Source organism: Cryptomeria japonica, chromosome 5 (genome assembly GCF_030272615.1).
Source record: "Cryptomeria japonica chromosome 5, Sugi_1.0, whole genome shotgun sequence".
Taxonomy (NCBI): domain Eukaryota; kingdom Viridiplantae; phylum Streptophyta; class Pinopsida; order Cupressales; family Cupressaceae; genus Cryptomeria; species Cryptomeria japonica.
The window spans coordinates 865,026,233-865,028,614 of record NC_081409.1 but is presented as its reverse complement, the minus strand read 5'-3'; positions in this window follow the sequence as shown (position 1 = coordinate 865,028,614).

The window sequence follows — 2,382 nt, the reverse complement described above, 5'->3', positions numbered from 1 at the left end:
TACGTCACCTCACCATCCTTTGCCCTCCACAGTCAACAATTAGTTGAACGAATTGAATGCTCTTCTAGAGGAAGAATCTGATTTGGGCTAGCACTGCATTGTATGCTCATACTTTCATGTCTTTTCTCGTTACAGAATGAGCAGAAAGATTAGGCACATCATTGACAATATAGAAAAGCATATAGCCTCCACACCTTCTGTTGCTTTTCTACACCAACTACAACAGCATGTCGCCAATCGGCAAGTGCTTGACCATATTAAAGAGAAATTGGATTATCATGTGAGAAAAATAATAAGTGCAAAAAATTTGCAAAGAAGAACAATAGCACATAACACAGATTTACATAGAAAAACCTGGTAAAAATATACTAATAAAAAAACTACGGGCAAATTTTTTCTTTCGTTGATTCTCAGGAATTACAGAGTTACAACAATCTCAAAACTAATTATCAAAACATGACTTCGAGTATCCTAAAACAACCGAGTTGCAGAGTCCTACTTGATTACAGCTTACTAAATATAGTAATTATGACTCACACAACTGTATGTATAACACATGACAAAATTACTATTTATAGAAATTTTATTAACTCAATCGCTAATGGTTAAGATAGCCATGATGACTCAACCACTGCTAGCTAAGATAGTCATGATGACTCAACCATTTCTAGCTAAGAGTCCAATTTGGACTTCACATTCCAACATTCTTCCACTTGAAGTCAAATTTCAAACTCTAAATAATTTATCTACTGAAAGACCATTGCCAATGCTGCCTACCATCACATAATCTGCAGACGAAGAGAAGTTCTGCACCAAATGAACTTCTCTCTACTAATAGGTTTCATCATAATATCTATAGGGTTTACATCGGTGTGAATCTTGGCTAAAGAGATGTGTCCTCCTTCCACCACTTCACGAACAAAGTGATATTGAATATCAATATGCTTTGTTCTAGAATGGTAAGCTGAGTTTCGTGCTAAGTGTAAAACACTTTGACTGTCACAATGTAGTACCATGTTATCTTGCTTCACTTGCAATTCACCCACAAGTCTATGAAGCTTCACCTCCTTGCTAGCTTGTGTTGTTGCCATATATTCTGCCTTAGCAGTAGACAATGCCACCACTACCTGCAAATTTGACACCCAACTATGAACACCTCTAGCTAAAGAGAAAACATAACCTATTGTAGACTTTCTCTTATCTCTATCTCCACCAAAATCTGCATCCACATACCCATTACCTTGAAGACTACTCCCACTATAATAGATAGCAGCATCTGAAGTGCCTCTCAAATATTTGAGAATCCACTTCACGGTTGTCCAATGATTAGTGCCAGGATTCACCATGTACCTACTGACAACTCCCACTTCTTGTGCAATGTCTGGTCTGGTGCACACCATGGCAAACATAAGACTTCTTACTGCTGGTGAGTACGGTACATGACACATCTGTGTCTTCTCTGCTTCTGTGCTAGGGCACTGTACAAAAGACAATTTAATATGAATGGAAAATGGAGTACTAACTGGTTGTGCTTTTTTCATATTGAAGCACTGCAGAACCTTCTCTACATAATTTTTATGTGACAACCATAATTTCTTATTGTTTCCGCATCTATGTATCCTCATTCCAAGAATCTAATTTGCACTGCCTAAGTCCTTCATCTCAAACTCCCTAGAAAACTAAGTTTTCAAATGGATGATTTTATATATGATGGGACCTACTACCAACATATCATCAACATACAGTAGTAGAATAATAAAAGTATCATCATCATACCTTTGAGAATAGGCACAATGATCAGCTTCACATCTACTAAAACCCAAAATCAACATGAAGGAATCAAACCACTTGTACAAACACCTTGGCGCCTGTTTCAAACCATATAGTGATTTTCTTAGCCCACAAACAATATTCTCTTTGCCTCTTTCCTCAAAACCTTCTGGTTGCTGCATATAAATCTCCTTGGAGAGATCACCATGTAGGAAGACTATTTTTAAATCTAACTATTCTAACTCCAAATCAAGACTAGCAACAAGAGCTGAAAAAACTCTAACAGTACTTAAAAGACCCACTTGTTCCCAATAGCTTTTCTCCCCATGGCAATGGCACAAGCTCTCATGTTTTATTCTTATGTAGAGCTTCCATCTCTTCCATAGAAACTCTCCATTTGCTTGCACATTCAACTTCACAATTCTCCTGATATGAACTAGGTTCACCAACATCAGTAAGTAATGCATAAGAAAAATTACAAGTAAGAGAATACCTTATAGGTGGTTTGATTACTCTACTGGATCTTCTTAAAATAGGTGATGATTCACCTATAGCTTAATTGGTTGTTCTTCTAGTTGATCTTCATCTAGTTGCTCCGCATCTAGTTGTTCT